The sequence below is a fragment of the Molothrus aeneus genome, chromosome Z (assembly GCF_037042795.1).
Source record: "Molothrus aeneus isolate 106 chromosome Z, BPBGC_Maene_1.0, whole genome shotgun sequence".
NCBI lineage: Eukaryota > Metazoa > Chordata > Aves > Passeriformes > Icteridae > Molothrus > Molothrus aeneus.
The window spans coordinates 64,768,899-64,783,376 of record NC_089680.1 but is presented as its reverse complement, the minus strand read 5'-3'; positions in this window follow the sequence as shown (position 1 = coordinate 64,783,376).

Sequence of the window (14,478 nt, the reverse complement as noted above, 5' to 3'; positions counted from 1 at the left end):
CTATGTTGAATGGAAAACTTCTAGTTTTCAAGTTTCTTCTTTGGTTTTGCATCTACAAATCTTTAATTCAATGCAGAATTTTTTATAATTTTTCTGTAACAAATTAGCAAGGTCTATGTAAATAACCCACAAATCCACATCTGCATGCCAGCTACTGCAGTCTGAGTAATCTTAGATAGTTTTGAGATAGGTCTGAGATATATCAGTGTTGGGGGTTGGGTTTCTTTATTTTTTTCTTTTTTTTAACTTATAGAATTTTTTCCCATTAAGTTGCTAGAAACTGATTACAGGATACTTATGGGTACATTTGTGTACTTAAGACAAAAGAATTAGCTGAAGTTGGGAATGTGGCATTTGGCTACACCTTTTGTCTCGGGGAGTTTCTCTGGTAGGGACAGAGATACCGCAAGAATGGGGGACAGGTAAAAGACCGGGCTGGGGGCAGCTCTCGCTCTCGCTCTTTGGCATCAGAGGAGGACAGCCAGGCTCTCGCTTACTGCGGGGAGAATTCACCGGCACTGCTGAGCTCAGCCCTGAGGCACCGATCACCACCTGCTCGGGTGCCCCGGGAATCCTGAACTTGGCCTCTCCCTGCCCTGCTCAGAGCCGGGCTGTGGCTGTCCCGTCCCCGCTGTCTCTTCAGCACTGCTCTGGGTTCCCCACACCATGCTCTGGTAACCCGCACCCCCTGCCCTGCCGGGAGGCCCCGCAGCTCTGGCTACCGCTGCGGAACTTCTGATAACTCTCCTCCACCAGCCGGGGTTTCTGCTCATTCCTGCCGTTCCAGCTTGGTGCTCCTCAGAATCCTGCAGAGGCACCAGAGTCGACTGCCCCAGGGTTTGGTGAAGCAAAGCCTCTCTTCAATCCCTTCCCATCTCGGCTGAGAAGAGCACTGGTCACTGGGTCTGGGTACTTGGTTCTCTTTGTTGTTTGTTTGCCTTGTTATACATACTACTAAAGAACTGCTATTCCTATCATCATATCTTTTCCTGAGAGCCCCTTAATTTCAAAATTATAATAATTCAGAGGGAGGGAATTTACATTCTCCATTCCAGGGAAGGCTCCTGCCTTCCCTAGCAGGCACCTGCCTCTCAAACCAAGAGAGCAGTAGCATAGTTGAAATGACAGGTGAGGGGGAAGATCCTGGCAGGCTAGAGCTATGTTATTAGTCAGGTGAAGGAAAGTAAAGTTGTATTAGAAGGAGCAGTGGTATTTAGTTTACACCAGTGTTGAACTGCCTTGTTTCATCAACTACATACTTTAAGACTATGACAAGATAGAAGAGATTTTTTTCTAAAATATTTTTTTTCCCTTTTGGAGGCAGAACAACAAAATATTCAGCATTACTATATTGGCCTTTCTGCCTTGTTCTGCTGCTATGGGTATGACTTGAACCCTTGAATCCAACTATTACGGAAGGGTTTACTGCTCTTTTAAAAATGACATATCAACTTTTCTTCTGATGGGCAATTCTTCAGTTATTTTAGCAGATACAAGAATATAAATCAATGAGGTCCATCTTTGTCTTGATTTTCTAATACAGTATAAAATCAGTAGGAAAGAAAGAAAAAAAAAAGGTGGTATGCCATTATGACACAGCCATGGCTTTCTATCAGCTTGGCATTGTTCTAATACTTAATGTTACATTCATTTTTGATCCTAAGATTATTTATCAAAGAAAGAGAAGTAAAGCCAGGCAAACAATATTAGACTCCAAGCATTGCCAGAAGTAAGCACAGTTGCTCATACTTATAGACCAGAATATATAAGACAGGAAGAGTCTCATTGATAATTTCAAAATCCATCTGCTCTGCCTTAATTTACTGTATAATATATGTATCTGAAATGTAACTTATGGATAAAGCTTCATTCTCTTTCTTTATTATGTATTTTATAATGTATTCCAGAGTTTCTTGGAAACAGAACATTTAAGATTTTATTGGAATACTCTGCTATATCTTATAAAAAAATACTCTAATACTACATTTTAACTGAATTATAATTCACTCTAACCTAAGGAAAAGTTGGCTTGCCAGGAGTCATATTAAACCTTTACATGTATATTTATGCATATTCATCCATATGTATAAGTATAAATTCAGAATCTACAGCTGCACATTAATGTGCATGTGTAAACTCTGAACTTAGGAGCAGACAGCAATATGCAGGTGATTTGAAACTTCACTTTTCCTTTGCTAAGCAAGAAAACTGTGCACAGCATAACATGTGTGAAGAAAGAAACAGATAATAGCACGTTTACATATAGATTCACCAGGTCAGCACGGTTACCAGCGTTATTACACCTTCTGCAAAAGCACATTATCTTTTATGTAATCTATGAATGTGGCTTAGTAATAGGCTGAAGTCTGTGATGTGTCAATATAGGGGGACATAAATAGGAATCTCCCCCCAAAAATAATCTTTAAAGTGTGTTTGACAAACTTAGTGTGCATGTTGAATCCATATCTGAACACCCTACAAGGCAGAATGAATTCAGAACCTTTAGGCCATTCAGAATCTCCAGGTCAGTCTGAAAAGTCTTGTTTCTACAAGATTAATCAAATATAGCCTAAAGCAAATGTAGCAAGATACATGTGGTATTTTTGTCCCTGTTTAAGTAAATTATAGTAAACTGGCAGATTTCTCAGCACATCAATGAAGCATCATTCTGAAAGTTGCATAGGAGAAGGATCATAGAGGCAGACATTAATCTGTTTGAAGAATAGACAATTACAAATGCATTCATTTTAAGTGTATATTGAACAAAGCAAATAAAATTATCGTGGTGTGAACATTCATTAACTGCATCTTTGCTTTGATATTTGTTATGAACATATTATAGATATGTATATACAACAATCTGTAAAGATTTAATTACATGTTTGATAAATAGAAAATATTCACTACAATTCTTTTTTAACTTTAGGATAAATTGAGATAAACAATAATTTTCTGTGTTCATGACAATCATGTGTTCCATAATTAAACACTTGTTTGCATCTTGAAATTCAGTAAAATAGCAAAAGTAATTTGATACATAAACCAAACAAACCTAGCTATCTTGAATATTTTCCACTAAGCAGATACCCAATAATACAAAGAAGTACTAGAACAATAAACATCATGCAAAATGCTTGTAAAAGAACTGGAAATGGCACAAGTACCAAGTGGAGTTCAGCACTACATTTAAAAGCCTTACTGAATTATGAAGAGTGCTGCTGAGGGCAGCTGCATTCTAAGGATCAAGCCAATAATATATTTTCTAGTTTTGCATTGTTATTTGTGCATTTGGAGCTTGCACTGCTACTTGTTACCCTGGCTTTGAACTTCACTGCGTTGCATATATGCATGCCACAGTTTATCTCAGACTAACAATCTCATTTACTGGGGGTTACAGAGAAAAAACTGATATCATGATGTTCATAAGGTATCTGATATATAAAGATTCAATGAATTAAACTGCATATTCAGGGCTGTGAACTTCACAAGCCCTAGTCAAACACCCAAGTCTGAAATGCCCCCTACTGATAATAAGATCAGAGTGGAGTTTTAATCCTTCATTTCCATTGGTCCTTCATATACACAAAGAAAAAACTATTTATTTCTGTCACTGGGACATGCTTTGCAAGTTGTACCAGGACAATTTCCTTAAGAATTTCAAATTTCTTCCTCCAAAATTTAGGGTTAGCCTAACCTAGGGCCAATTTCCAATTTCTTTCTACTGTGGAAAGAAATTATCTGATCTTTACTCTCTAGTGATCTGTGCACTGTGATACTTTCTCACCAAACTGGTCAATTATTTGTATGTCACATTAAAAGAATTCTCTAACATATGCACATTTAATCAACAATATCACAGAAATGGTTCTAAAGACAACCTTTACTGATAGCATTTTCATTTATAGAATGGTAGGCACACTAGACTGTCATCCTGATACTGGTCAAATAAAGACAAAATCCATTTCTGATCTTTTTAGTTGGCCAAAGCCTTCAAGTGCCCTGGAATTTTTGGGAGAGTACCTCTTTTTAGGTGATCTTTAGGTTTTTAATTGCTGCACTGAAGACAATCCGCACATAGGGGAAGTGAAATATTTGTCTGTGCAAATCTCACTTGAAGAGATGAACTTTCTTCTATATGTAAAAATCCCAGGGGGAGGATTTTGGACAGGAGAAGGTTATTTGGTTGCAGGTAGTAAATGAACAGTTCAGAAAGATGGGAAAATGGAGAATGATGATTGAAGAGTTAATTTCTGAATCAACTGTCCTCAAGCATAAACTCAGACGAATTCTGTTTACCTGGTTCAAGTTACAGAATAATTTCTGATGGAAAAGAGCATTTTTCCATAGTTTTACAGTTGTATTTAAGAGACAGTGGAAAACAAGAAGACCCCAGACCCTATTAATATTATTGGATTGAACTGTCCCGTGACATGTAGGAAATTTTGGTGGTAAGGATATAATTGTCCAGTGACTTCTTTGTTCAGATTTCCTCTCCAGAAGCACACAGCTTGAGCTGTGTATTGTCACTGTATGAAATAAATAAATAAATTGAATTCTCCCTGATATATTGCTCATGGAAACCTATGGTGGAGAAGCTTCTTAAAGAGATGACCTTGACATGCTCCAGGACACCAAAGTCTTTGTTGTAGCAAGGTACCCAAAACACAGGATTGCAGGTGTGACCTCACCAGCGCCCAGTACAGAGGAAGAATCACTTCCCTTATCCTGCTGGCCACACTATCAGTGATACAGGTGAAGATTCCACTGGTTTTCTTGGCCACCTGAGCACACATTGACTCATTCTCAGTGACTTTGCTGCCAGGCAGCTTTCCAGCCACTCTACCCCAAACCATGAAAGTAACATTCTTTTTACAACAAGAAATTTAAAATACCATTTGGGAATAAATTTTTCTGACTGTGACTGTATTCCAAGTATGCATTTCTTGAAAAAAAATATTAGGCAAAAATGTTCAATTTTGTTTTGACATTTGGAATAGTCCCTGGTATGAGAGCGAATAATGTGAGTCACACCTCTTTCATCACGTGTTCTTCAGTGACTTCAGAGACAAAAGTAAGAGAGTTACGGGAAAAGCTTTGAAACTCTTTATTTCCATGTATTGGTGTTGGAATAAAATTAAAGTTTATACTAACAAGAAACTGTCTGCGTCAGGAATCCAAAAAATACAAACCATTTGGAGGAACTTGGTTCTAAATATATGTTCACAGCATACAATTTTAAAAGGAACCAGGCTGACAACCACTTATTGCTTCTTACCCCGCAGATTGAAGAACTAATTAGATTAATCAGATTACTGTACCTCAGGAGGTTCCTATAGTCTGTGATTGTGTGTCATGGTTTGACACTGGCACAATGCCAGTGCCCCCATGAAGATACCCTCTCCCTGGTTTCTGCTGTAAGATGTGACCAGGAATAAGCAAAGCAGGCTCCTACTTAGGGAAGAAAGAAAACAAAACTTTATTAACTGCACTACAACTACAGATAAAAAGGAACACACACACACAGGGCAAATGAAAACCTTACAAATATATTTCCTCCTCCCCCCACCAAATTCCAATACAATACATCTATTCCTCAAATCACCAACTCTTAGTCCAGCACCACTCTTCAAACAATCAATCCTTAGTTCAAGAGGAGAGGAGTCCTTCTTGTACCATGGGCTTCCCCTGGAAACACAGTCGAAGCCTCGTGTGTTTCTGTGTCACTCATGGCACCGCCCGGAGTACATCTGCCGTCGTGACCTCTTCCTTTCATGTCCAGTGCTCTCACCACTGAACACGGACCAGAGCTGCTTCTAGGGTTGTCTTTTTTAAGGATGCTCTGTCCCGATCCAAAAAAGGCACAGTCTCTCCTTTGGGACACTTGTCCCCACAATCTCTCCTTTGGGACACCTGTCCCCCCCATATTTTTTCACCCCCTGGGGCCGAGGGGCACCAACACTGAACCCTCTTGGTTCTGAGGCCATTGCCTCCCCCTAGAATGCAGTCTCTATGTCACAAGGAACATGGTTCTGTCCATGGCTATACAAAAAGAGTCCAGCAAAAGCCACTCCATCATCTCTTCCCACTAGGATTCTTCTCTACTCTTCTACTATCTCTCACTCGCCCAGACCTCTCTCACACTTGCACATTCCTTCCTCATCTTCCACTTTGTCTTCTAGGAGAGGTCAATGTTCTGTAAAGTTTTCATTCTCTGAAAAGGGGTTAAAAGCTCCTACAAGCGGCTGCCTGAACCCCCCCTTCTTCTCCATCCCAGCCGTGCTGCCGGCACAGGCCCATGTTTATCAAGTCTCAAGGTTACAGTCTCAGGCACCGACTCTCTCTCTCTCTCTGTGTCTCTCAGGGGGGGCTGCCCAATGGCTCCCGGTGTGTCTCTTTCTTTCTCTCTTCCACCCTTCCACCCCGGGGCTCAGGCCTACCTCTCTCGGCCACATGGCTTTCCCCTCCCCCTGCCCAGCCAGCAGCTGGGCCGGGGCAGAGACCCAAACTCTTTCCCGCTGGAAACCCAAGAGGACCCTCCCAGGGGAGAGCTCTGCTTTTAACCCCGTGTTCTCAGAGGCAGATCCATGTCCTAATGGCCATGTTAAATGCCAATATTAAAGTCAGAATATCAATTGGCCCAAAACACAGCATCCCAAAAAACACATTTCCTGTCAAACCATCACATTGTGTCACTCCCAACATTTTCCTTGATAAGCTAAACTGAATGAGCTCCTTTCAAGTCTGTCATGTCTATGACAAAAGGGGAAAAGGAAAAGCTGCTTGTCATGAGTATTATATATTAGCGGGTAGGTAAGGTTTGGAGGGAACAAGTAGAGGAAATATACAAATCTACATTTTCTGTCCATATAGACAATTGCTTTTAAATATGTGAAAGGAATACCAGAAACAAAGAGTGTAGGACAACTACCAGAATTTCCACTATTGAATAACATCTTTCACTTTTCTGTGATCTTGAGATTTTTAATATTATTTGGAGAAAAAAAATGGAGTGCAAATATTGTAACTGGACTCAGTACAGATATATTTAGATAAATATAGATATATATATACACAGAGGTAATAAAAATTCTGCTTCATTTAGAATACTTCCCCTTCGAAAAAGTTTCATTCATTCATTCATTCATTCATTCATTCATTCATTCATTCATTCATTCATTCATTCACTCATTTACTCCCAGTCAAAGTTTTGGCCACAATAATACACATATTTACTCTATATTTTACTTCTATAACTATGTCTCTCTCTTTTTTTTTTGTCAGAATTATGACAGCAGGACTGAGGAGAAAGTCTTGGGAGCATTTGTTATCGAGAGGTGGGACAATAGCAAGCAATGTGTGCTTGAAGGCATGAATGATGACCACATCCTGGGCTGCATGGGCACAGGTGGAGGGAGAGGATTCTGCTCCTCTATTCTGCCCTTGTGAGGTCTCACCTATGGTGCTGCATCTAGTTCTGGGGTTTTCAGCACAAGAAGGACATGGACCTGCTTGAATGGGTTGAAAGGAGAGCCACAAACTATCCAAGGGCTGGAGCACTTCTGATATGAAGACAGGCTGAGAGCATCATAGTTGTTCATCCTGGAAAAAAGGCTCCAGGGAGACTTTACAGGAGCCTGCCAGTAACTAATGGGACCTACAAGAGTGCTCCAGAGTAAGTTTTTACAAAAGCATGTAGTGACAGGACAAGCAAGGGCTAATGGCTTTAATCTGAAAGAAAGAAGGTTTACATTAAATATTAGGAAAAAATACTTTACTAGAAATGCAGTTGAGACAATGAAATAGGATACCCAGAGAAGTTGTGGATGTCCCATCCCTGGAAGTGTTCAAGGAAATGTTTGATTTGGCTTTGAGGCATGTGGTTTTTAAGATCCCTTCCAATGTGAACCATTCTGTGATCCTTCATATTGTTACCATGTGCTGCATTTTTCTGCTTGAGTAATTTACTTTATATCTATTATACTGCAATACTCAGTTTAGAAGTGACTCTGTTTACATTAGTAATCATCACTATTTATAATTTAAGGAATCAATATTTATTATGTAAATAGTTTACAGTAGAAATTTTATTAGTACTATTTTATTAGTGGTGGACCGAGAATTCTACCAAGTCCTTCAAGATACACTGCTAACCAGACTTTATTCCATACAATCTATCACCAAAAGGATTTTGTACTGTTGAACTCACTGCATCAAAATGGAATTATTCAAAGTCAGAGATTGAATGCATCCCCCAAATTTGCAATTGTATTCAAAGAAGATACCAAGTTGGAGTGATTAGGCTTAGGTTTCGTAAGTGCATTTTAATTGACATTAGTTATATTAACTCCTCTTAATTCTTTCCTAATCAAACCCTGCTCCATTATTTTCTTCAGGATCGATAGCAGACTGACAGGGCTATAATTAACCGTATCTATTCTCAATTTAATTTACTATTTCTAAATATTCACATAACATTAGCTTTTTCCTAGTACTAAGAATTTCCACAGTCTTCCAAAATTTACATAAAACTGTTATAAATGAGTGTGCGAGTTTAAAAATACTACATGCTTATAAATGTCACTTAATGTGCTTGAGAGTTAGCAGCAGAATTAGAGTGTTGTCATTACCACATATATACTGCATCTAGCTGTTCCTGAAATACAGACATACTAGCTGAACTCTTTTCCCCTCTCTGCTGCCAGCATTGTGGCTGGCAATGCTAGGATGTTCTTGCATGACAGCTCAGTGTTGTGCAGACACTAAAGAATTTTAAGGGCATGTCAATATCTCAATGAAAACCAGAGGCTCTTGCATTTGAATGTGCAAGTTCATATGGCAAGAAGTATGTTGATTTGCAATATTGAGTCCAGAAGCCGTGTAATACTATTAAATGATCACTTTGTTTTACCTGGGTGTTAGTAGTAAAAAATAGTGAATAACGAAGCTAAAACTCAAGAAAAAATTTTGATAGTAAGGACTGAGGTGTGAAAGCAAATTAAACCATCTTATGAACCTGGAAGTAGGTATTTACCTGTCTTTGCCCTCCACTACTGATGGCAAGGCCTATTAGCTAACAAATAATAGAATCATAGACTGTTCTGAGCTGGAAAGGACCTACAAGGATCACTGAGTTCAAAACCTGCAGATCTATAGTTTCTGTGTTCAGGCTGACATGTGACTAAGCATACTGCTCATAGTGGAATTTATTCCTCTTAACTTTGTGAGCAATTGGGGGGTGTGTGGGTGTGGGTGTGTGTATTCATTATTCATTCATTGTTTTACTTATGAATTTATACAGTTCACATTTTATTATCACTATTAGTTTTCCCTTTTCTTGCTATGTTGTAGGTATTTGCTTTTGCTTTTTTGTGGATGCTTTTATTTCAGTTTAAAGAACTTTTAAAAATATTATTCAATTATTTTTTCACTCATGGAATCCATTAACATTTTTATTCATTATTTGAGGCCGTTATTGTACTACCTGCTTCTGTTCAAAGTTGTTTCTAAGTCTGGCCATACTTTTTAAGTATCAGTTATGTTTATTAGTACATAATAAAATGGGATTTCAAACATAGCACATCTAACCATGATGGATTTTATTCCTGTGACACCTTTTACTGTCACAATATCTAATGTCACATCCCCATATGCCAGAAACAATGGTCTATTAGAAAATTGAAGATAAATTTTAGGAATAGCAGTATCATTTTATAGTTATCTTATCTGGTACTTGTCATGTATTATAAAATGAAGGCATAGTTATCCAGCATTGTTTACTTCAGATTTTTCAATGCCTCAGAATAAATTACTACAACATGTCAGATAGAAAAACCACCCTTCTTCTCTTTTGCTCATTTAATCCATATTGATTTTAACAGTGCAATAATGTGAATGCGAAAAAGTTTCAGTACTATCCATTAAGACAAATTTATATTCACAAATATGCAGTTCTAATTCTTCCTGTTTATCACCTACAGTCTTAGTGCAGGCATAAAGACCACTACAATTTTATTTTCTTCAAGCATCTTTTTGGCCTGATTTATTTCATTCTTGACACCTTGATCTTATACTAAGTTAACTCTCTTTTATTCACCTTTTGCTGTTAGCTTTATATCTTCCTGAGTAATTAATTTAACTTTTCTTCTAGCTGGTTATCATACTACTCAAATATATGTCTGTGAAGCTTTTCTCATGAGCTAAAGGATTCAGCCCACCACAAGATGAAGAGTTTGTATTTGATGGGACAGCAGGAGATTAATGTACTAAAAATTTAAATTGAAAACTATGATTGTGAGGAATTATGAAGTGTGGAAATCTGCTTGAACATTTAAAGAAAGCAGTAAATATTTGATTGCTATGAATAACTAATTATATGTGCAAATATTTTCAGAATGTCCTGAGGCCATCGATATTGAAATTGTGGTAAAGAAACAGAAGAGGCATTGTTGTGTAAAATGTACTATTAATTCTAAACCAATAGAGAATTCTGTAGTTGCATTTTCAATACAATCAATTCCATTAGCCTTAATCTTCTACAGGATGCAGATTCACTCCAAAGTGCAATGTACAGTGCTGTGAATTAGATGGTTCAGATCTTAACTGGAAGATGCTACTATTCCAATTAAAAACAACTAATAAAAATACATCCTTTTCCTCTGAAAAAATCTACTTGTCAATGTCCAGTTTTGATATTGTGAAAAGTTTTAGTTGGACAAATAAGAAATACTTTTATTTTTGCTGACTGATACATATTTATCCTCACAATTATGTATCCAGTTTAATTATTAACAAATGCAAATTTTTGTGCAGATCTGTTCCAATCTTTTGCCAGAAATGCTATTAAATATTTCTTTCTTGATATGTTTCTGTAGGCATTGTTGAACTCTATGAATTTGAAAAGAAATTAATTAAATACTTTGACTAAAAATGCATGAAATGTGTTTAAAATGTTCACTCAGCTCAGAATATAATGTTTAAAAAACTTACAAGTAAATAATTTTACTGCCTTGTTTGTTGTTGTCTTTCAATCTATCAGGCATCAACTAATATTTTGGTTTACTAGTAAGAATAAAACCCCAGGTTTCTTATCCTTCCTTTCAGGTTTTTTCTGCTTTTCTTGATGAGGACATTCCAGGAAAGCTGAGGTACTGACTTGAACTACCACTACAGGGCAGAGTTGCCTCCCTGCTTGTAATCCCCAAATTTTTCTCACTTTTGGAAACATCTTACAGCATACAAATTGTCCATGTTTGGCAGCATTCCAGTAAAATTCATGTTCTCACAAGAGCTTTTTTTGTGTTAGCAGACAGGATTGATTTTTCAGCTATGACAAAAGGCCAATTAGCATTCATGGCTGTATATTGCTTTGTGATGAAATCCTGTGCCAGAACATCCCTGACTGCAGCGGCAGAACTTCATTCTGTCAAGCCCACCACTTCTATTGCTTTCCTTTCAAAACAACATAACTTTGAGCAGAAAACACAGGTTTGAGTTGATATATTCATGGAGTTTTGAAGCAGGTGAAAAATTACTTATAAACTTATACTTGTATAAACTGACCTTAGCGATTACTGTAAAACAGTCTAATTTTTGCACTGTTAGAATGACTATAATTAATGCAATCTCCAAAGCACAAAGATATTAATATTGCAACTTCCAGATATTCTGTAAATTTTCTGCACAAACCATGGCTTTAATGTGCAGGCTATACTATAATTCACAACTCATCTTTCAATACTGTATCTTTAAAGCCACAACACTTAATAAATTGCAGCTGTAAAACACTAAGTTTGAACTTAGCTCTTGTCAAACACTGGCAATTTAAAACCAGAAGTAATCTAATACAAAAAAATTAAATTCAAACAAATAAACAAACAAAAGTAGGTACCATTTTTAATGGTAGCAATTATAAACAAGAGGAAAGTATTATTAACCAGGCCTCGATATTTAACAAAGCTGACCTATTGTATCCATTGTTTCATACAGACTTTCAAAGTCTTTACTGTGTTTCAACAGAATTTACAGAAACAGAGAACATAATATTAATGTTTCCTGCTTGAATATTATCAAAATTTTTAAGTGAGAAAATCTAATAAAATATTTCTGCTATAAGTTTATATAATAATCTTTGCAAGGCATGTTGTGCTGGCCACTTTGCCAAAGAATGTGTGTTAACCTTGAAATACCTGATACAGTCAAGGCATACTTGAATAAGCTACAAAAGAGATTGACAGGCATTTGTATTGAGAGGGATTTGTGCCGCAAATGAATTTTCGTCCTTGAGTTACACCTAGTCTGCCTAAAGATTTTGAAGAATTCTATAAAGAATTTTAATAAAAGTCTTTCCTGTAAATATATTGTTTAAGATTTTAAGGCACAGATATAATGGCACTTGTAAGGGATATTAAAAATAATAAGGCACTCTGTAAGCATTCAGAAAAGAAAGGCTGAGAGAATGTGCCTTCCTGAAAAATGAGAAGGGAGAAATAGTGGCAACAGATGTGGCAGCAGTGGCTGTGGCAGGACAAGAAGCAGCTGGCAGCTCAGCTCTGGTCAAGAACCAGGACATGGTCCTTGCAAAGCAGCATCCTGAGTCCCAGAGTAGGACAAGCAGCTCAAGCATATGTTCCATCAAAGTGGAATTCATTCCAGTGAGACAGGTACTGCCTCTGGAACATTAGACAAGCACAATCACAGTGTAGACCCTCACCTCTGCTAATAGGTTCTTTGGAGAAAGTCAGTCCAGCCAAGGCTGGCAAAGCCTTATTTGCCTTGGTCACTCAATATCTTAGGGTCACGATTTTGCTGGAGGAGAAGGAGTCAATGCTGCAGAAGCGCTTAGAGGAGTGCAGGAAGCTGGCAGCTGAATTAGCCGAATTCCATAACTGAGAGCGCCTGATGGAGGAGTGTCTGGAGCACAAGATGGAGCAATCCCAGAAAATGGACTTCACCATGATGAGACTGGCCAAGGTATCACAGCAGAGCTCCTTCCTGTAGCCTCCAGCACCACCTGGAAGGCTCCAAGGATTGGTCCTGCCCACAGGGCAGACATTCAGAGCTGCCTACAGGTGTAAAGCCAGAGATATTACTCAGGGTGCTGAGAACCAGAAACAGCCTCCACCAGCATGTCTGGACATCAACACAATCATCAGTCACCTTTGTCTCTATCCTGTGCCTGTGAGGAGTTTGGGCAGAGAGAGCAGAAGCAGCTGTCTCCATTTTAAGTCAGCTGTGAGGAAAACTTCCTATGCCATGGGATGTGTCCATATTCAGTTCTGCTTCTGCCTGGGGCTGTCTGGAGGGAATATGTGGTAGGACAATGAAGCAGAAGTCCTTTTTTAAGGGCTACTGAGGTGAAAAATAACCATTCAGATTTAAGTTTTTCCATTGCTGACAAACTGCTGAGCCTTGTCCAACATGGTGAGGGGCTCCATCTTTTCTGGGGGAAGAAGTGTGGGTGTGTCTGTACACTCACAGGTCTGCCAGCCCTGGCCCCCAAGGATGGATGAATAGAGGACACTGCTCAAGTACATGGTGGTGTTGTTCTGCTCCCCAAATTGTCCTGCAGGAGAAGTTCAGCAAGGACATATCTCCCTCATCCATTTAGGAAGGCATGAGACAGCATCAAGAACAGGGCAGGTAATGCTTTGGTTTTCCCTATGCCCATCCTAGGAGCAGAGAGACCTGAAATTACATGGCCAGAAGCTAAGAGCCAAGGAGTAGCAGCTGGAGAGGGACAAGAGCAGCTGGATGAATCCTGACAGGAGCTTCACCTGAAGAAAGAGAAGTGAAAGAGGCCCAAACAACACATCCAGCAGAGGTAGAAGGAACTTAAAAGCATGACTGAACTAAGCATAGTATCTGTGCTGCAATTCACAGCTGTAGAGGGGCTGGGAGCTAGGCTGGGGTTTCCCACTTCTCACCAAGTCATGAATCCTTATACTGAGCTGAGAACAAGGATATGCGCAAAGGGGTCTTGCCCCGAGGGAGTGATGGTCTCTGTTCCTTTTCTCCCCAGCTGCTCTGTCTTGCAGTGCTCATGCCAGAACTATGAGGAAGGGGAGCAAGTCTTGCAAGGAGGCGTGCTGGATAGAGTCCAAACACCAGGAGAGGCTCAGGGCCATCCAGAGAGAGATGGAGCAGCTGAGGCAGCATCAAGAGCTTCTGCACCAAGCAAATGACCTCTCATCTTCCATTCTCAGCCTGCGGCCGGTGTGTCAAGGGCCTGAACCATTGCCAACAGCTTCTGTTTCTCCTGGGGATGGGGCAGGATCATCTAAGCATGGCTCAGCAGAGGAGGGAGCTTGAACAGCTGTGCAATGAGCTCTCATACAAGAAGCAGAAGATTCTGCTGACTGAAGAACAGGAGTTCTATGCCCCTATGGATGGCATCTCCTGCACACAGTGTAAGACTTATGGACTGCTAATGGGAAGGGATGTATGAGAGACACATGTGCTTGTGTTTTGCTTCTCAGAACA